Source organism: Lissotriton helveticus, chromosome 8 (genome assembly GCF_964261635.1).
Source record: "Lissotriton helveticus chromosome 8, aLisHel1.1, whole genome shotgun sequence".
In the NCBI taxonomy this organism is placed as follows: domain Eukaryota; kingdom Metazoa; phylum Chordata; class Amphibia; order Caudata; family Salamandridae; genus Lissotriton; species Lissotriton helveticus.
The window spans coordinates 341,879,058-341,900,187 of NC_136069.1; the positions used below are offsets into that span (position 1 = coordinate 341,879,058).

General features: G+C 45.4%; 1 protein-coding gene across 3 annotated transcripts in view; it reads right to left on the bottom strand.

Moving 5' to 3' along the window:
- The window catches only part of FLT3 (fms related receptor tyrosine kinase 3), a 469,875-nt gene that overhangs the window by 182,197 nt on the left and 266,548 nt on the right, over positions 1 to 21,130 (bottom strand). The window lies entirely within an intron of this gene.

Consider the following 21,130-nt stretch of genomic DNA (forward strand, 5'->3'; position numbering starts at 1 on the left):
ACCAATACCAATACTACCAATACCACCACTACCACCAATACCAATATCAAACCCACAAATGCCACCAATACCAATACCACCGCCAACACCACCAGCACCAATATCACCACCATTACCACCACCACCAATACCACCACCGCCAACACCAATACCACCACCACCACCAATACCACCATCAATACCACCACCAATACCACCACTAATACCACCACCACCAATACCACCTCCACCACCACCTATACCACCGCCACCACCAATACCAGGACACCAGTACCAGCACCACCAATACCAGCACCACCACCAGAACCAATGCCACCAATACCACCTACACCACCTCTGACTTAGTGATGCTCAGCGCCGAAAAAAGGTAAAAGTAGAGTTGGATCACCAAGCTCATCCCAAAATAAATTAGTGCGACAGTGAGCAGACAGACTTCAGTAAAAAAGTCACTAGTCTGATCGGCCTCAGTAAAAGTGGACAGGTGGGGGTTGTGACCTCGCCCCTCCTGACCCATCCTGATTTCGATGGTTGCTTCGTGGGCCCAAATCCCTCGGGTCTGCCTCTCACTCCCCCGCAGTCATTCTGACCTTGGGCTTTTTATCATCTTTCACTCGGTGGGTTGACAGCGCTGAGGCCCCGTTTTGTGCTCCATTGGGGTCCAATCCCCTGTCACCCTCCTCAAAATGGCAGCATACATGGAAACAGAGGATAGACCAATCACTCCTGACACAGATTCATTGAAAGCGACATAGGACTATGCTTTCACTTCATGCTTCTTTCTACAATTTCAGGATTGAATTTGACCTAGCACCCCACCCTGCCTATGGAAAGGGACACAGGTCTACCTCCCAAAAAGCAAAAATTAATAGAAAGATTTAGAGGTTTAACCTCTTTCTTAGTCCTCATCTTTTAGGTACCTTCATATTTATTGTTTTGTTTACCTATTTAATGTGCTCCATATTAGCAATGTAACCTGCTTTTGCTATCTAATCTGCTCCTCATTTTAATTCCCCGTCTGCTTACCCTACCCCCTTATCCTGCCCCTATTTTAATCATTATATCTATTGTGTCTGTTTAGCTATTTAATTTTTCTCCTTAGTTTAATTATTATATTTATTGTGTTTGTTTAACTACTTAATGTGCTCCTTATTAGTGTCGTAATCTGTTTTATTAACTAGTCTGCGCCTAATTCTCACTCCTCGCTTGGTTATCATACTTCCTTATCCTGCCCCTATTTTTCTAACCCCCTACCAATCCTCCTCTCATCTTCTACCCCATCTCAACTTCCCTGTCTTCAATCTATCTTCCTCCCACGTCCACCCAACATGCCCCCGCACAACACCGACCATCAACCCCTTGACCATACTCTCTCCAAACATGGCCCCAACTCATGGACCATTCTTTAGCCCCCCAATCTCTCCAAACATACAAGGAAAAACTTCAAACATAAACTCCTTATCCGTAACCCTGAAACACTCATTGTTGATAACTACCTCAGCCTCACCTCCCCCATTATCACCAACTACATCTTTTACTCCAAACGTCCTTCCAAATGGAAGAGCATCTTCCTTCAACACCTCCCTATCTCTAAATCAACCAAAATACCATATGGACTCAAATTATCCACCGCTCCCTCCCCTGCCTTTAATGGTGATATTGATATCTCCATCTATAAAACCGGTAACATCCTCATACAAGCCACAGCACCCCACCTTTCCATCTTTGAACACCACTTCAGCACTATGTCTCTCCTCCTTGACCACTCGGCTCCTAACACTCCACCTCTCCATACGATTTGTGCCCCTCATACCTCTTCCTCCCCCATTCCCCCCTGCTCTACCTCCACACTCAACCAAACAGCCAACACCATCCTCCAACAAAAGACCTCACCATCCCCCTCCTTGGACCTCGCCACTGCCAATAACATCCCCTACCCCCAATCACCCACCCCCCTTTCCTCTCAAATCTCCCTCTCTCCCCCCTACCCCCTGAACTCCCACAACTCATACCCCTCCTGGAACAACAGTAGCCCCCAAGCCCGGTCACCCACTCATCATTTCCCACCCAGATCCCCCTTCTCCATGACCCTCCAACCTCCCTCTCCCTGACCCAACCACCCAGGTACTCTACCGTCCTCACCCCTCAATCACCTAACACAACTCCCCACACCCCTACTTCTACCCAACACTTACACCCTCTTCTCCTCCCCATCCTTTCTATCCTCCCCCACCAGACCCTACCTACTCCACCTTCCAACCCCTCACCCCAACCACCGATAAACACGCATCCCCCTTACTCCAACATATCCATCGCTCAGGCACTCCATGCCCTTTTATCCTATCTGGCCATTTCTCCTGAAAGTTTATGCCCCATGGATAACCTAATCCCTCCCCTCACACTTATCAGCTCTGCCACCCTTCACTCTATACTACCCACCCTATCTCCCCCCACACACAGCAGGCCACCACCCGCAACTAATCATGACCACTCCCTTTCCCCTGATAATATTTCTCCCTTCTCCTATGCCCCATAAATCCTTCCCTGTTCCCGGATGGATCCGAACCTACACAACTTCAAACTCAACCTACCTAATTTGACTACTGAAACCCTCACTACTCCTAGCCCCGTCACCCCTTACTCCACACCTTCTACCCCAACCCCCCTCACACACTATTCCACCCTCTACTAATAACACAGACTGTGCCCTCTCGGTACCTCCCCATGCCCAGATCCTACACAACATTGAATGCGTCCTTTCTAATCTAACAACTGAATTTACCAGACTCAGGAAATATTTTTTTCTCCTCAGCTCTAAAACCCTCCTTCACCATAAACTCCCCTTCCATTCTCCCTCAAAAGTTCCTTACACCAAACACAACTGTTTGAGATCGCTCCCTTTTCGCTGCCGTACGCACAGACCTCTCCGTACCTCTAGCCACCTCTCCCCGTCCGACCTCGCCGACCTATGCAACCCCTACCTTCCTAATGTACCAACCACCAACCCTCCACTCCCCTACGCCCCCATCCCTGTTATCATAGGGACAAATAGAACCCCCTCCTCCCCCGCCTCCCCCAGACCACCGCCCCAATTCACATCAAACCAATCTTCCCCACCCTCCATAAACAACCCCACATCACTGAAGTGTATGCTCATCAACTGTCGCTCTGGGGTCCTACACGTCATGGAAATTTAAGAAACAATCCTGAGGGAATCCATCGATATTGCATTCCTCACGGAAACCTGGCTCAAAGACCATTCAACGAGCACACTTGACCTACTCTCCCCTCCGGGATGCTCTATTCTTAGAAAAGATAGACCAATCAGAGTTGGGGTGGACTGGCCATTATCTTTAAAAATGAGTTTCAGATAGCCCTTGTTACTAACCCAGGCTACTCATCCTGCGAATACCTGGAAGCTGAACTGTTAACTCAAAACTCCCTTCCAATTCGACTACACAACATCTATCGCCCTCCGGGACCACCACAGCCCTTCATTGAGGACTTATCTGATCTCCTGACGAAATCCGCTTTATCCAACTCAAAAAATCTCTTTCTTGGGGACTTAAACCTCCATTGGAATGATACCAATGACCCTACTATCTCCCTCCTCACTACTCTTCTTGAGATAAGTGAACTCAAACAACTCTGCCTATCCCCTACACACACTAAAGGAGCCATTCTTGATGTCATTCTGTCTAACGAAGATCTGACCTCAAGATCATCCCCATTGACTGGTCTGACCATCACCTTAACCTGTTCTCCATTGCGACCTCAGCAAGTCTCCCCGCTTTAAAAGTCTACAGACCTAAGAAGTTGACCAGAAACCTAAAATGTATCCCCCCAGATGTTCTCCAATCTAAACTCCAAGCTCAACTTCTTCTCATTCCCCCCTCACAAAATGCGAATGAGCTCACTGAACTCTTTAATAATACTGTCACTGGTATTATTGACCAACTGGCCCGCCTAAACTTAAAATCCAAAGAAACAACCCCTCAAAATCTTGGTTCAAAGCTGAGATAAATAATGAAAGACGGGCTCTCAGACGGTCAGAAAGAACTTGGAGACACCATCCCTCACCCTCCAATCTTGCACTTCTCAGACGTGCTAGATCCACATACAAAAAACACATACTCAAGGAAAAGGCATCCTTCTTCCGCACTCAACTTGATCGTTCCAAAAACAGACCTAGGGAACTCTTCAAAATCATTCAAAACCAAACTTCCCCCGCACCTCCAAACATGATAGCCACTTCTTCTAGAAAAAAATTGCTAAAATTGATCAATACTTCCTTCCCACTCCACTTCCCTCTAACCTGCTCCCTAACAACCCTTCTTACCCCCCACCACTTCACCGATTACCAACTCCCCTAACTCACATCTAAAGAACAATTCCTCCTTGCTCAACTACCTCCCCGTCACTGTGCGTGAAGTCCTTAAAATATTTGATAATCTTAAACCGTCCTCCCACACAAAAGACCCCGTAACCTCCAACCTTGTCCTTACCCTTAAGCACATCATCGCCCCATTCTGGACACCTCTCTCTCAACGGGCTGTGTCCCCACCTCCCTTCAACTGGGAAAAATCTCACCCATAATCAAAAACCCCTATGCTGACCCAAATGACCTTAATAATCTCCGCCCCATTACTAACCTCCCCCTGCTGTCGAAGGTCCTTGAAAAATGTGTCTTACTACAACTAGACAAACACATCGAAAACTTCAACCTACTCGACCCCCTTCAATCTGGTTTAAGGAAAGGCTGCAGCACCGAAACGGCAATGCTCAATGTCATAGATGACATCCATCAGTCACTTGATAATGGCAAGACCTGCCTTCTTATCCTTCTTGACCTCTCCGCAGCGTTCGATACAGTCAACCATACAGCCCTACATAACGTTCTTAAGACCCGCTTTGGCCTAAATGGTACCGCCCACAAATGGCTCATCTCTTACCTTCAACACCGAACGCAGCAAATCAAAATTCAAAATTGTCTCTCCAATCCCGCTCCTGTCTCCCTTGGAGTCCCCCAAGGATTTATTCTCTCTCCCTCCCTCTTTAACCTCTTTATGGAACCCCTCACCCTCATTATTCAACAAGCAGGCATCAACTACCACCTCTACGCCAATGACAGCCAAATCAATTACAAGATTTAAACTCATGCTGACATAATCCACCTGAACAACACCCTCACCAAGATCCAAACCTGGTTCCATTCAAATCATCTCAAACCTAACCCTAATAAAACCGAAATCATTCTCTTCTCTCTGAAAAATATCCCTCTCCCCGTTCAATCATGGATCTCTGACCTTAATGCACTCAACTGCTCACTCACACTGTCCAACTCGTCAAATCTCTTGGCATTTCTATCGACAATACCCTTACCCTTAATGTTCACATCAAAAACTCTGCCAAAGGAGCCCTCTTCACTCTCCGTCACCTCAAGAAAATCAAACCATTCATACCCACAGATGATTTTAAACTTGTTGTTCAGTCACTTGTTCTTTCACATATTGATTATGGCAATGCCATTCTCAACGGAATCCCCAAGGTCCACCTTGCTCCAATCAAAGCTGTGCTCAACCTTGCAGCCAGGCTCATTACAGACTGCAAACGCTTCGATCATATCTCCCAGCGCTCAAATCTCTTAAATGGCTCCCTATCGAAGGCAGGTCTGCCTACAAAACTGCCTGCATTACTCATAAAGCCCTTCACCAAAACACTCCATATTACCTCTCCAAGAAACTCCTCATTGCTGGCACCACTCGTACCTTGAGAAGCACCAGCACCCTCCCCCAAATCCCAAATCAGCATAAAAAGAAAGCCACACAATCGCGATCCTTCTCTGGCAATGCCCCTACTATCTGGAATGCCCTCCCAAAAAACCTGCGCTGTAACCCCTCCTCTTACAGTTTCAATAAAGACCTCAAAACCCACCTCCTCAATTACTATTGGGGATCCTAACCTGCGCCTTACTCCTGTGCCTTACTCTAGATCTCCTATCACCATACTCTTATTTGTTCCGTATTATCTGCCCTTCTTCTTGTACACCATTCTACCTAACTACTGGAATTGTATTACTCGAAGTGTTTTGCGCCAGCTCATGTTTACCTATCTTGATTTTTATAATGCTTATGTTCTTCTTACTTTGTATATTCTCACATTGTTGCTTTCCTTACCTCTTATATGCTTTTATACCATGTTTGCCTTATACTATCCTAATTATGCAAAGCGCTCTGATACCTCTGGGTCTAGCCAGCGCTATATAAAACTTTTAAAATAAAATAAACAAATAAATGAATAAATAAATATTCTGCCAACCAAGATTTCTCTCTGTTTACACAAAGACAGACATCTACAGAGAGGGTTGCAGAATGTAGAAGAGTGTATTTCCCACCGATCACTTGTACTTACATGTATCTTCATGTAAAGTGTGAGTGATGTTTAATATGTAGTTATCTGAAGTTAAAAGACCAACAAAAACAAAGACACAATTATCCTTTCCAACATGTCTTTTCCCCTCCCTCTCACACGCTCTCATAATGCCCCATTTCATTCAGTTCAGCGCTCTACTGACGGACTTACTTATGCCATCTAGATGTGCAACCCTGCCAAGTACCACACATCAGGCATTAGACATTTTAGTACTGGTGTCCGCATCACCACACTAAAATACGTTAGTCACGCTATATATAGCTCCTGGGACAACTTTATTTCGGGGGTGGGGAGCTAATAACATTTTCGGGGGTGGATAATTAATCCAGCAATAGGCAGAATGGAGATGCATGTGCTCTAAGAAGGGGTGAAAAAAACAACAAAGCCTCGTTAACCAGTAAATGGTCTTTTAAAGATCTGTGAAGTACAAAAACTGTCTGTGTGTGTGCCCTGTAAGCTGTCTCAGTCCGGGCTGAAACACACGAATGGGTGAAGGGGGGACTGAACTTGAAGCCCTTGGAGCCCTATGGGCGTTGCCCGCCTGGCGCTCTGCTATTCATATAATGCAGCCGGTGCGCTCTGTGATTCCGCTTTCCTAGACTGCCAGCAGAGAGAATATTACTTGGGCTGTGCTGAGGGTCCACGGGATGTAAACTATTGTGTACTGCTCTTGAAGATCATGATCCCGAGTGCAGCATTGCAGGCCGCTTTATAGCGCTGCTGGCACAGACACACTGCTGTAGGTGCTGATAAGAGGGGGGGCAGGTGACAGCTGAAGGCAGGCTGACTAGCTCTATTAAATTGTGCACTCGGCTGCCCAGATCAGACCACGCTACAGGTAAACCACACATGAGGCAGGACGGCAGATGGGTATACAGCTTGTTGACTATTAAGTCAACAGCATCCAGCAGTCTAGGCAGTATTTCCAGGGGCCTGAAGGGGCTGGCTGGAGGGAAGAGAAACCATGTCTGGGAGTTGTTTTTGACAACATCCTGTACAGCCTTCCTCCCCCCTCCCGCCCTCCACAATGAAAACCTGCACCTGTGCCACACAGAGCACGTGGGTCTCAGGGTTCTACCCGGTCACACGGATAAAGCAATCAGAGCTGCAGAACATGAACTCCCTTCCTGGGCCAATCAATGTAAATCGAGTACCGTAAAAACAATATGGCACCATCAATGTTGTTCTGTATTACGGCTCTTTTCATGTACACTGACGTCAGACCCATAGCCAGAATAGCCGGACTAGTGCATTATTTACTACAAACATGCTGCTTAGGCAGTTTAGGAAAGCAGCGTCCCTTATAATCAGTTGGTCCCAGGATCTGTAAAAAAAGTGCTGAAAAATGGGAGCTCGATCTTTATGGAGAGTTAAATAAACTGATGTAGCATTGGCTGTGTTTAATCTAGGCTGGCCAATCACAACCCACATTTTTTTAACACTGAGATTGATATTACACTACCACTGCGAGCGTGAACTGAATGAAACACATTCAGATCACTGCTAATATACTTATAAAGACGCCGAGTCCCGTAGCTTTGACAAGGACTGAAGTAAGTGGGAAATCAGCTGCACACAAAACACATATTGACTTAGCAATATTTAGACTATTGACAGAGCGCTTACAGCACTCTAAATTGTATGGGTGCATTATACTCGTGGTTCAAAAGCACTTACATATATTTTTGTCGTTTGCAGTGTTTCATGATTATTGAAATGCATGTATTCAAGTCACATAAGCATTTATAATGTAGTATGCACATTTAAGTAGGACTTTGTATGTATTAGAAAAGTTTAGTATTCCTGTATGTATAATGTGCAGGATGAATTTATACTCGTACAATGTAACTGTGTGTAGGTTAAGTTGTCTGCATTGTAGGCCCAAACTGCATGTTGTTTTGAGTTTCCTTTCTCCTTGGTTGCTCAAGAAATAATTAAATGAATCCTTTTTGTATTTAAAGATAGTATGTTCTCATCCTACTGCAGGTGCAGGAATTCAACCTCGTTATTCTTAGATTAAGGAGATACCCGGAATGTCTTTGAAGAAGACTGGATGGCAAAAAGGGAGAACCCTGCCTTTCGTGTCTGGTCTAGCTGGGAACCAAGGCCACTGGAGAGGAGATGAACAAATTAAGGCTCCTGTGGAAACTTACTGAAAATGTTGCAAATGAAAAAGTTCATCATGTGTTGTATTGTGGGTTGAACATTGTCTTTTCGTATGATGCGCAGGGACAGATTCGGGGCACTTCTGTTTTTTACGGAGGAGAAGGAGCATCTTAGAGTGGGCTCCATAGCCTTAAGCTATCAGACCCATTTGACGTGAGTACTTCTTAGGAAGTCAACACTTGCTGACACCTTTGGGGTATGACATAATGAGATAGGTAGGACCCTCCTTTAGAGCAGTGTAGGGAAAGATTCCTTTCATTTACTTCTCAATGAAAAGAGAATTGGACTCAGCTTCTATTCTGTGTTGCATATTGATTTTGGAGTTCATCACATTATGCCTTTTGTGCCGAATGAATTATATCCGTAGAATCGGCTCTGTATTGATTTTTATGTACCTATATACTCTGATATTAAGGTGAGTTTATATTCAATTATTTTTGGCGTTATAATAAATCTATCAAAACTAAGTTCAGAATATGTGCTCCTTTAAAGCATGACTAATTTGTAAGTATAATCTTGAATTGTTTTGCTCCCCTCTACCACTTTTAGCAGGCAAATAAAAGACCATCGGTATTGATTTCAGTAGGGAAGGCATGGAGTAAATTTAGCGTAATCACTATGAACGACACTGAGAGCAGAACTATACCTTTAAAAAGCTGTTTGTTTAAAACAACTCCAGTATTCTCTCGATGCCGCCTGCTTTTGAGCCATGCAACTATATGCTGAAAGATCTGTGCCCTTGCTATTGCCGGACCTTAACGTCACTTCCGTTTTAGGGATTGTAAGGTCTGTACAAAAATAGAAGGCCACTAAATACTTAACACAAAACATACCATTTTACATTGGCACCTATAATAAAAGCTTCCCTCCTAGCACAGCTAAATCAGTGAGGAGCTGATAATGATAATTGTATCTGAGAAAGCGGAATCGCAGAGCATGCTGGCTGCCTTATATATATGGCAGAGAGCCCCCTGTACAGTTGGTCCTAGGAGCTATAAAAAGCATGACTAACATATTTTGGTGCGGTGATGCAGACACCAGGACTAAAATGCATTAATCTTTCACCTGATGCATGGTGCTTGGCAGGACTGAGAGACAAGAGACAAAATAGCCTGCTGGTTCCCATGTCCCCCATTTTTAAATAGTTGGCAGAGGAGCAGCTCAAATGTAATGAAGAGAAGTCGGAGGTTCTGCTTTTTCGTAAATTCCCTCCTAATTTCAGAGTGTAAGTCTGGCCTGGCAAAAGGTTGGAAAGGCCCAGTGGGGGCGTGGGGGGCATCAAGGCATGAGGGGTGCAGAGAGGGAGCAACGACTTACAGGATAAAATAAAGTGGAACCACAACACTTTTAAACATGATGAGTGCACATGAACGTTTTAATATTTTAGGTTTGTTGTTGGCCAAGACCTTTTGTTTTTATGAAAAAAAATATAATAAGTATACTTATAAAGGTCTTTGGTTCAGCCTCCATCAACCATTGGACTGAAACATTGTCAATCATATTGTGTATCATCCCAAAGCACAACATACTTTGAATGGGGCAACAGTTTAGCCTTCTTCAGCTATTCACTTGGCTGTCACTTCATTATCTCCTTGTAAGTCTTCCTCATCACATGACTAACCAGTAGCGGCCAGTGGTGGGAGTGCAGCAGGGCGGTGGGGCGGGGCGGGGCGGGGAAGAGTGGGGGTGGAGCAGGGTTGGGGGTAGTAAATTATGAAATACGGCCCAACGGAGGTAAGTAAATAAATAAATAAATAAAACAAATTTCGTTGCACGCGCTGCATCACGTTTTGCAATGCAGCTCGTGCAATGACATTTTTTATTTATTTATTAATTTGTTTACTTACCTCTGTTTGACCGTATGCCATAGTTTACTACCCCCCACCCTGCTCCGCCCCCGCCCAGCAGCACTCCCACCACTGGCCGCTACTGTGAGTAACGTAGTGAGCTTCAGCTCCCCAACAGAACCCTTCAAGCTAATTAGCGTTCTAGCCTTCCCATCCCTTCCTAACATGTCGGACCTTCTTCACCCCAGACCTATTATAAGAGTAGGCATGACCCAACCCACTTTCGTTTTTTTGGGTTCTGCAGACTCTTCAATGAAGTTGCAGGAAAGTGGGGCGAGGTCATGCGGTAGCTGACCCAGTGGCCCGGTGGGAGCCCTGCTGAGCATCTTGTTGCTGCACTGTCTTTTTTGATATTTCTGTTTGTAGCATAATCGGAAGCTCGGCCACAGCAAGCTCTTACTTTGTCCTCAAAGCTCTACTTCAGCGGGCTTACGCATTGAGGCGGATCCTCGTTTTAGGGATGCCAGCCTTTTTGGGCTCATTCTCCCCAGGGCCGCCAAACCACCTTCAGGTGCGGCACAGGTGCTCTGAGTGAAGGGTGCCATAGGTCCTGATTTACATAGGGGCCAGAGGGCGTAGCTTCACTATCCTTTTATGTTAGGGTTGCGGTAGGGCAGCCGGTTGCTTTACAGCGCTGGCGACTTGATGCATTACACATTCCTGGCATGCTGGTTCTAGCTGGTGAATGCGGATGCTATGTTCTCGCTGGCAGCCTGTGTGTTGCTGTATTTTGGCAAGTGGCCCAGCCATTCTGAGAGTAAGTTCATGACAGGATTGGCCTATTTAAGCCTGGCTCTCTAGGGTGGTTCTATTTCCACTCAGTGTGTCTGTCAGGATGGAGTGTGATGAGGTGCCACAAGTGGGGGCAAGCCCTACACAGACACTTCACTGTACATTAATTGTTCAGGGATAATATTGTTTAAAAATACAGTCTTCTTGGTGAATAAAAATGATCCGAGCACTTTGGGAATGAACTCTAGATACGCTGCAGTGGATTATCAGGTGCCAATATATGCGCACCAGGGTTTTTCTTTCTGTCTAATGGGACTTATTCCAATGTCCACAATGGCACAGATGCTGCAGCTCTTGGGATGGTGCTGCCATTGGGTGTTCCATGTAAATATGCTAAACCCAAAACGAGATGGGTAAAAAGGACTACAACAAAAGAATTCTGTGAAAGAGTCACAGATTTGGAAGTAAATAGCTATAGTAATGGAATTACATTTGGACCTATCCTCTGTTCCATTTTTACGCTGAGTGATACCACAATATTTTGGATCTAAGTTACAGATTCTATCCAATACCACAGTGGCAGCTTTGCTTGATATCACCACTCAGTTAGAAAGTGTGCAGGTGTATTCAGAGCAGTCTAGATATGCAGTGGATTTTATCTTAGCAAAGAGTGGTGGTGTATGCGCAGTGGTCGTTGACCTGTGTGTGGTTGGTGTAAAGAATTTGGGAAAGAATATAACACAACATATTATGGATTATATTAACAATGTTAAAGGAATGGAAAGGGGGAATAGGAGTTGGGCCCTTTTTGGCAGTTGGGGTTGGATCCTTAAAGAAATGATTTATCTTTTTCTGGTGTTGGTGCTCTATGTATCCTCGTTAAATGTCTTCCTTTTTGCTGTTCTTATTGTGCCACTGTTTTCACTCCCAAACAGAAAATATCAGCCCATGTTAAAAATGATGCTCCGGGAGAATATTGATGACCTAGGGAATGTTTGAGGATTCCTCCCTCCTTGCAGTTCCACTTCCTAATGTTGATTGTAAAGAGTGCCCATAGTTATAGTATAGTATAGTTAGGCTGTGGGGTTTTCGGTTTAAACCTATAATAACTGATAAAACCCCACTGAAAGAAACATAGCCCTCACCGGTGAAAACATATAAACACTGAAAAAACACCTGCACAAACACAAACTAAATGCCATTCAAAGAAAGGAAAAAGATGTGAAAGAGTCATTTTGTTCTTACTGAAGGGGTCAATAAAATGTAACTTTGTTATACAAGCTAGCAGTAAGAAAGACTGGCTAACATTATTCTGCTTGAGTTTGGTTCTTTAGGGATGCCACTAAAATATTGTTTCTTCTTCCTTTTACTTTTTTCAGTTTTATGGCCTTTAGTCTAAAGATGCAGGGTTTAGTGTCACGTTTTAGGTTTAGTTTAATTATTTTATCAACTGTAGGGAATCAGGACATATCAAACTCACATTTGATAATTTGGCTGCATTATATTCTTTCACTGATAGGTAAAATGGCTAGTTTCATAAAAATCTTTCCTAATATGTGTCATCACATTTACCCACAGAGAATGGGTAAAAACCTTTAATACATCAGACCATAGTTTGTAGTAGGTCAGTATTGATAGTAGGTGAATTGCCAACACCTCAGGCTTTAAACATTAAATGCAAGGTATAGTGACAAGTATATATATCACCAAGCATCTTGGATAGTGGTGAAAAGGTGACACCAGACTTTTGGATAACATGGAACGCAGTGTCACTTGTTATGCTCTGCAAAAAAGGTTCTTTCCAAGTTCAACAAAGATTGGAGTGATATTGTTTGTATTTGTAGTGATTCAGCTACGTATATAAAAAATGTGTGTGATGACCTGTCAAAATTGATACCCAAGCTGAAGTGATTCCCTGTAGGAGATCCTTGCCACTTGTTAGATGGTATGCTGAAAGCATCTTTCCAATCTTCAGAGTTAATGAGGGATGCTATTGACTTTTTAGTCCATTCTGGTGCACTGTTTTCTTATGCCCAGGAACTAAAACGCAAATATTTATCATTTCGTGCTTTATGTGGCATCAAAGAAAGAGTCATCTCAACTGTGCCCCTTAGCTGACGGTTCTCAGCCCAAGGGGTTATGAATGCTGAGAGGGCCTTTTCACAGAAGTTTACATGGGAAGGATAGCGCGAGCGCACATGACCAAAGACTCACTGAAGAAGTATTGTATGGTGTACAACAATAAGATTATTTTGCAAAAATCTCTTTGGACCTCATATACACTATACGTACACTGTCTATATACCATGTTCTTTCAGTGCAGAAAGCAAGCAATGATAAAAGCAAAACGTTCCATAAACACCGGAAAAACACTTTTTCTGTTGTTTTTAGTGGCGTGAGAATGTGTAACCACTGATAACAACTGTTTTTTAAGATATTGAAAACACTGAAAAACCCCCACCAGAATTTACCAAAAATAGAAACTGAAAACAGGACAGCCTAAGTATAGTTGTATTTTTAAATTCTGATGCCCTATTAACTTCTGACGTGTTGATGCTGTTATAATATGCTGCCTACTTTGTTCCTTTTTGTATATTAGAAAATGTTTTTACCTCATGCTAAAAGGTGGGTCTGTTAGATTAGGCAAGTTGATGCTTACGCAGTGCCCTGTATAAGTTAACATTTGCTGCACCATTTTCTTCCTTAACTCCATTTTACATGGTGATCAAAACAAATCTTTTACTATTTCTGAGAAATGCCCTTTGCTGTGTTTAGTTTCTGTACCAAAGAAGTGTTAGTGCCAGTGCAGAGCTTTCCCACTAGATAAAGGCCTCTCCCACCTGTCTGGTAGTTTGATCGCAACTCAGGGTGCAACAGCCTTGGACTGTGCGAAGTTGTGTAGATACGAGAGCAGAAACCTTTTTTTGTATTCTACCATCCAGCTGCCTCTGCCTGGAAAATTCCACTATGGGAGTGCTCTTAACTAACAATGAAATGTACATAATGTATCTCTATGCTTGCTGGTCTTCAGTTCCCTCTGTAGCTCTCTCAAGAGATTGTGCAAATGGGGCTCCGCTCTGAGTGTATACAAATAAACTGTTATTGGTGTATATTCCCCACTGTCTCTCCGACTCTTTATTTGGTGTGGTAGGCTGAGAGGTGGTCTGCGGTGACCCGGGTGGCCCTAAGCGGGTCACTTACTTCAACCTTTCTCACATTTCCTCTGTTTCTCCCTCAATTTATTTTTTCCACAAGAATATCCTAACTCTCTGACAGGCCTTGTTTCTTTTCAACAGTACTGCTTCTCTTCTCATTTCTATGTCCTATGTGCTACCACTCTTTACTTCATGGTTCACTGGCTTTCTCATTTCTGCGCCTTCTTTACATTTTCTGTTCAGAAGACTTGACTAGGTTCACAGCTAAGGAGCGTCAATAGAGACAACAACTAGCTTACACTCTGCTTTGTCAGTCATCAATATGGCCTGGCAATTGTTCTTGAAAAAGGGATTGCACCCACAAAAATCAAGGTAAAAGTTGCAGGAATGTGATATTCCTTACAGTAATATAAGTACAATTTGGTGTGTCATTCCACAACTCCACCAAGAATAATATAATAATACCCCTCCTATGTCCCTGTATGATCAGGATTTCCACAGCACCTCCTCGAGACCCAGTTGGGTGAGGAGCTTGCCGCTCTGAGTTTTTCCCTTTTAGCTGACCATAACGGTTGGGAGTTACTAATTGAAATTCAACTTTATAAAAAAAATCTTTATTGATTTAAAAAAATAAAACATTAAAAGGGGATAGAGAATCACTGCTTGCTTACACAACTCCAGAATGCAGTCAATTTTTTGGTATTTCTCAAATGTGCGTATAGAAGGTCCAGGGTGAGCTCCATGTCAGCCCTTGCAGATACATGTACAAAAACAAAAGTCCAGTATGTGTGTATCACAGGGCAGGTCCAAGTTAAATGTCAAAGTCAGCGCCAGGAGCACGACATTTGACATATATCGGCTCTGGTGGGATCGAATTTAGCAATATCTGAGGGCGAAAGATGAATGTGATGGATACATTTAAAATGCAATAATTTGTGTCTGTGATTGCATGAAATGCTCTTGATTTGTAAACAGCAATATGCCCATATTTTTCCTGTGAGGGGGATGCCAAGCTCCTCAGTCCATGCCTCTAAAACCCTGGCAGTGGTGTCAGGTTTGAGCGAGACGCAAGTGCAGTATAGTTGTGAAACTAAACAATCCCCATGCCAATTAGCTGCCACAAGCATCAATGGGAGGAACTCTTCGGGAACAGCGGGAAGGTGGGAAGCAGAGATCGTAATGTGTTATGGAGTCTCCAAATAATGAAACGTTCCAGAAAAGGTCAATCTTGTAAAGGAGGTTTTGCAGCCGGCTGTACAACATGACTGTCCGGGAATAGATACCCCAAGATGGAGAGGTTATGATTGCGGAACATTCATGGTACAAACTTTTCACCGGCCAACAGGAGTCAAGGATTATAAAAAAGGACAAGAGCAGGGGAATAGAGGAGGCCCCCACCTAGTAGCTGCTGTAATCTGCGCCACGCCCAACAAGTCATGGATTCTGTCTGAATATTCTTGGCATCTAATGAGATGCCCTTCGGCAAGTTAGAGGTGTGCGGCAGATCGCCCAGCTGGGACGGCTCAGGTCGCAGATAGGGGATGCGGGTATTTTTTTATTTATGGAATTTGATTAAGCGTACGGCTACCCCCGCCGGGGGTGTCCCGGCACTGTGGACAGCAGCGGTAGTGATCAAGGCGACTAGTAGCAGGAGAACAGGTATGTTTTCAATTTGGATCTAAAAAGGGATTCCAGTTCAATAAGTCTAAGGTCCAGCGGTAGGGCGTTCCACAGCTTAGCAGTGACCACCGCAAAAGCTCTGCCTCCTCTTCTCGAACGCTGGAAGCGAGGAGGTAGTAGGAGACGGAGATGGTTGGATCTAAGGGCACGGACTGAATGGACCTGCTTCAATCTGTCTCTTAGGTAGCCTGGACCATACCCATTAAGTACTCTGAAAGCCAGGACCAGGGCTTTGAACTGGATGCGGTGAGAGATTTGAAGCCAATGCAAGTTCTTCAGGTATGGGGAAATGGAGTGACGATAGGGAACGTGGCAGATCAATCTAGCCGCCGCGTTCTGGACAATTTGTAGACGGTGACGTAAATATGCAGGAGCCCCTACATAAAGATTATTGGAGTAGTCCAGGTGTAAGGTTATGAGGGCATGCACGACAGTCCTCATCGAGTCCCTAGACAGATAGGGGGAGATTTTTTTAATCATTTTTAATTTGCCAAAACAGGTGGAAGTAACCGTCTGGATTTGTGTTTTGCAGGAGAGTTCATTATCAAAATGAACCCCTAGGTTCCGGGCTGAGTTGGTGGGAATGGGAGGTGGGTTCAGCTCAGTCGGCCACCATGCGGAAGACAGCAGAGGGGTTTTAAGATTAAAAAATAGCACCTCAGTTTTCTCAGTGTTCAGTTTTAATGTATTAGATGTCATCCAATGTACAATGTTGGTGAGGCAAGATTTAAAGTTGTCGAGTCCTTTGTCAGAGTGGTCTCTGAAGGAAAATATTAGCTGAGTATCATCAGCATAAGAGACCACTCTGACACCACAGTCCTCAACCACTCTTGCCAATGGAGGCATGTAAACATTAAAAAAGAGGGGGCTGAGGGCCGACCCCTGGGGGACTCCACAGTTCAAGGGCATCTTATCTTTCGACAGGTAGGGGCGACACCATACTTGTTGCGTTCTACCTGACAGGAATGACTTTATCCAAACTAGAGGAGTGCCTTGTATTCCTAGGTCATGCAACCTTTTCAGTAAGATGGAGTGGGTCACGGTGTCAAACGCCGCGGACAGATCGAGGAGCACCAACATGGCCACCTCATCTGTGTCCACGCTCTCTCTGATGGTCTCTGATACTTCCAGAAGGGCCGTCTCTGTGCTATATCCGGAGCGGAATCCGGATTGCGAGTCATGTAAGAGGGCGTTGGACTCCAGATAGTTTGACAATTGCTCCTGTACTATTTTTTCCAGAATTTTTGCAGGTTTAGGGAGGAGAGAGATGGGTCGGTAGTTGCTAAGTACCGTCGGGTCAGCATCCACTTACTTCAATAAGGGGATTAGCATTGCCTGTTTCCACTCCGACGGGAACTGGCCAGTGGAGAGGGAAGCGTTCCAAATGGAAGTTAGAGGGGTGGTGATGAGTGGGTCCAGCTGCGTGAATATTAGAGCTGGGACGGGGTCCAGGGGAGAGCCAGATTTACATTTTTGCATTCTGTGTTGGACCGAATCTCTTACGATAGGTTTGAATGCTACTAATGTGGTGGTACAGGCCGGTAGAGAGGGTAGGACTGATGACACCTCGTCAAGCCCTAAGGACGGAGTAAAGGAGGAAAAAATATCCACAATCTTATGATGAAAGAAACGAGATAGGTTGTCACAAAGTTCCTGGCTAGGAGAGGCGAGACGGGTAAGCGCTAAAGGCTTAGTGAAGTCTTTCACAATTTAAAAGAGGGTTTTGGCTGAATTGTCCGAGGAGTTGATCTTGTTGGAAAAGTATTCTTTCATAGCGGCTTGTTTTAATTTGTGAAACCTTTTTAGCGCAGCTCTATAAATGCTTTTTCCGGTCGAGTCATAAGTGCGTCGCCATTGGCGCTCCAGTTTTTTACATTTACTTTTTTCCGAATGGAGCTCCGGGGAAAACCATGGGGTGGAGGGCTTTGATCTAGACGAGGAAAGGGGGAGTAGGGGGGCGATCTTATTGATCACTGTAATGAGGGTGGTATTAAGTTTTTCCACATCTGCGTCTAAGTCCTTAGACAGGGGCCACTCCATGTCAGCCAGTGCAGGCTCAAGGGCGTCATAGGTGACTTTATGCCATTTCCTGCCCAGGTTAGGTTTTACACTATTCGTAATTACTGGGGGGAGAATAGATAGGGTAAAAGGGATGAGTGAGTGGTCAGACCATGCCAGAGGGCTCGGAGTTAGAGTAGAAAGGTCTGACAGGTTTGAAAAAATCAGGTCTAGGGTATGGCCTGCCGAATGGGTGGGACTGTGAACTCTTAGGTCCTAGTTTATTCCGGCTAGAGTTTCTACGAGGGCCCTTGCCTTGGGACAGTGAGGATCATCCACATGTAGGTTAAAATCACCTAAGATAGTAAAATGTGGGTGTTTTAGTGAAAGGTCGGCCAGAGTGGCCAGTAACTCATTGAGGTGAGAGGGCTGAGTGCCAGGAGGGTTGTAGATTAGGGCGCCCGCCAGGACCAGATGACTGAGGTCCGTGATGCTAAAATACATTGCCTCAATGGGGCCTGAATTAGGCAGTTTCCTGGAAGTGATTTTCCATTGGGACCGGGAAATGGTGGCCACTCCCCCTCCCATTTTAGTTCCTGGTCGGTTGATCCCTACATAGTGGTAATCAGGGGGGATTGATAACGCTATATCCGGGTTAGAAGAGTCTTTAACCCATGTTTCGGTAAGGAACATCAAGTCCCATGCATGGGTGGTTATCGAGAGCCAGATATCGCCTGCATGGCGTGGGAGGGAGCGGCAGTTGACGAGACAGGCCTTGACCTCCCTGGGCAGCTCACGGTCGGGTGATTTGCCGTTTTCTTTACTGGGGCCGATGGTGAGTGCTTCCAGAGGGAAGCCACAGTCTTTGCAAACGAAGTGGGTGGCAAGTAGCTGAGAAGGGTTGCACTTGGAGCTACAACTACCGCTCTGAGATCTCATGGTCAGCAATTGAGCCCTGGACAAGCATGTTTGCCCCTTCATGTATCCCCCGGCAGTATGCCTGGCACTGGGCACAGCACAGGCGCGGACGGGCGCAGACGGGCTTGCCTTAGGCCGTCGGCGCGCCAGCGGCGCGCCCCTGCGCGCGTCCGCTGCGCGTCCTAAAGTGCATCGCCTTAAGTAACTGGTGTGCTGACCCCAGACTCCGCCCTCCCAGCGTCCCGAGGTTTTTTGATTGGCCGCCCCGCCTACCCTCCACAACAATCGGGCAAGCACGTGGTGGACCGGGGTAGGGGGCGGAAGAGGAAGTAGGAAGCTGGCGTGACAAGCGGGTGCAGGAGGAATCAAAACACACGTCCAAGACCGTGCAGAGTTTAAAATATAGTGTGACCTGGAGCTGCTGGCGCGTTTTATGAATACCGCGTGTCCGCAGCGTTAGGGTACAGAGCTATGACAGTAAAATGCACAAAGATTCATAAAGAACAGATAAATTAAAACATGGCGTGACCTGAAGCCGCTAGCGCGTTTTAAAGACTGCGCGCGTCCACAGATCCAGATGATACCACCAATATGAGTACTGACATTGAGCGACCAGGTAGTACAATTAGAGGTCGGGAACCCAGAGCCCGCCGTGCTCGTAGGTGAGAGTAAGAGTGTCCAAGCGAATGCAAGGCCTACCACTAGCCCACACAAGACGAAGGAGGGCACTGTAGAGGGAGCGGAAAAATGTCTGAGGTAATGGTATGATGGATGAACGACCACCAGTGGATAGAGGCAGCTTGATCCAGCGAGCAACCTGGGAAGCAAGTTGGCCATTGCCGGTCTATAGTTCAGTTGTAGAACTTGAACCATGTCTCTATGAAGACATATGCCCAGGTACTTATCTCTTTCCGCAGCCCAAGTAAATGAGTAATGGGCTGGTGGCAGATGCGCCATGTCGGTCAGTGGGTACAGCTCTGATTTGGCCCAGTTGATTTGGAGCCCATACAGATCACCAAATCGAATCACCTCTTGAACCAAGGGAGATAGGTTTTCAGACAGATGTTGAATGAAAAGCAAAATGTTGTGCACGAAAAGGAAAACAGGCCTTGGGTGAGTTGAAGGCCGTGGTGGAGAAGACGGTCCTGCATAAGCGACCCAGGGGATCCATAGCAATAATGAAAAAAAGGGGGGAAAGTGAGGAGCCTTGCGTGATCCTCATCTTAATAGGAAACATCTCAGAAAGCAAGCCATTGACACAGAGTTGAGCCACAGGGTTGGCGTAGAAAAGACTAACCAGGGAAATGAAAGTTGAAGGAATGGCCAACTTACCAAGGACCGCTCTAAGGAAAGGCCACTCGAGAGAGTAGAAAGCTTTCTCTTCATCTAACTAGGCTGTGACCGCAGAAGTGAATGGTGAGACCCTGTTAAGGACAGCAAAATGGTGCTATGATTGAGTGAGGTGGAACGGTGCTGATTGTACAGGCGATATAAGGTGTTTAATTAAAATTGACAGCCTAGTGGTGAGGACGTTGGCACGGATTTTGTTGGCAAGGTTCAAAAGAAATAGAGGGCGATGAGAGGAGCACAATAGAGCGTCCTTTCCTAGCTTTGTTAGGAGAACAAGGGCCTCACATAAGAATGGAGGCAGGATTCACTTTACAGCATCAGTACTTGGGGTGTCAATACTTGCTTAAAATATTTGTAGAAGCCCCTGGCAAACTGTCCGACCCCAGAGCCCTCAAAGGTGTCTATAGCCTGTACAATTTCTTTGGTGGTAATAGGCTTGGCGAGGAATTGACTTTGGCCATCAGTCAGCCAACCGTTCGCCACGCCTTCGAGATAGAAGGATATTTTAGAAGAAAGTTCAGAGACATGTGACAAGTAGAGATTCCGGTAGTACCAATGGAGTTCGGCACCACACCCTCGCAGCCAGTCACCAGTTGTCCAGAGTCCGAGCACAGTTCCGTAATGTAATCTGTGAGTGGTTCTGTCTCAGGGTTCGACCTGGGTGCTCCTCTTCACCCTCACCCTCCCCATACAGGTGAGCCCTGGCGTTCCTCCCCATATGGGAGAGCTCCCTGTCAGCCAGGTTATGAAACTCTGTTAGCAAGGTTGAACTTTGATGTAAGCAGGGGTCTCTGGATGGGGTGGCCTTTTTGTCAATGTCACGTAGAGCAGATTCAACCCTATGAAGCCTTGTGC